Source organism: Macrobrachium nipponense, chromosome 6 (genome assembly GCF_015104395.2).
Source record: "Macrobrachium nipponense isolate FS-2020 chromosome 6, ASM1510439v2, whole genome shotgun sequence".
NCBI classification, from domain to species: Eukaryota; Metazoa; Arthropoda; class Malacostraca; order Decapoda; family Palaemonidae; genus Macrobrachium; species Macrobrachium nipponense.
The window spans coordinates 113,982,438-113,982,967 of record NC_061108.1 but is presented as its reverse complement, the minus strand read 5'-3'; positions in this window follow the sequence as shown (position 1 = coordinate 113,982,967).

The following is a 530-nucleotide window of genomic DNA, read 5'->3' as shown; positions in this document are numbered from 1 at the left end:
GAAAAGGCCTATGGAAGAGGCCCAAAAGGTCTGAAAAGGTGTTTCGCGTTGAGTGAAAGATACAGGAATTTCAGGATATTATATTTATTACTTATTTACTAGAGTGAAAATGTCTAATATTTATTTTAATTTTCGTTGGTGTAACGAGGCTCTATTTGACCGTATATTTTAACACATTTTAATTTATGTTAAAATTTAGGAATATAATGTTTACAACTTATGCGTGAGGGGAAAATCTTGCGCATGTCCGAGTAAGGCTGGAGGTCGGATTACGCCTTGTTAGATGGCGGACGATACTGTCACCTCAGAACCTTTATTACAGATACTGTAATTGACTATTGAGTTCGACAGTTGTGGTAATTTTCTTGAAATCAGGAAAGCAAGTGTTATCAAATAATTGTTTGAGGTTGACTGCAGCCCTAAACTTGCTTTGAGGTGGGCAGACACTATAATTAACTATTGAATTCGATAGATATGGGAAATTTTCTTGAAGTCACGAAGACAAATTTTTTTGAATTAATTGTTTTAGT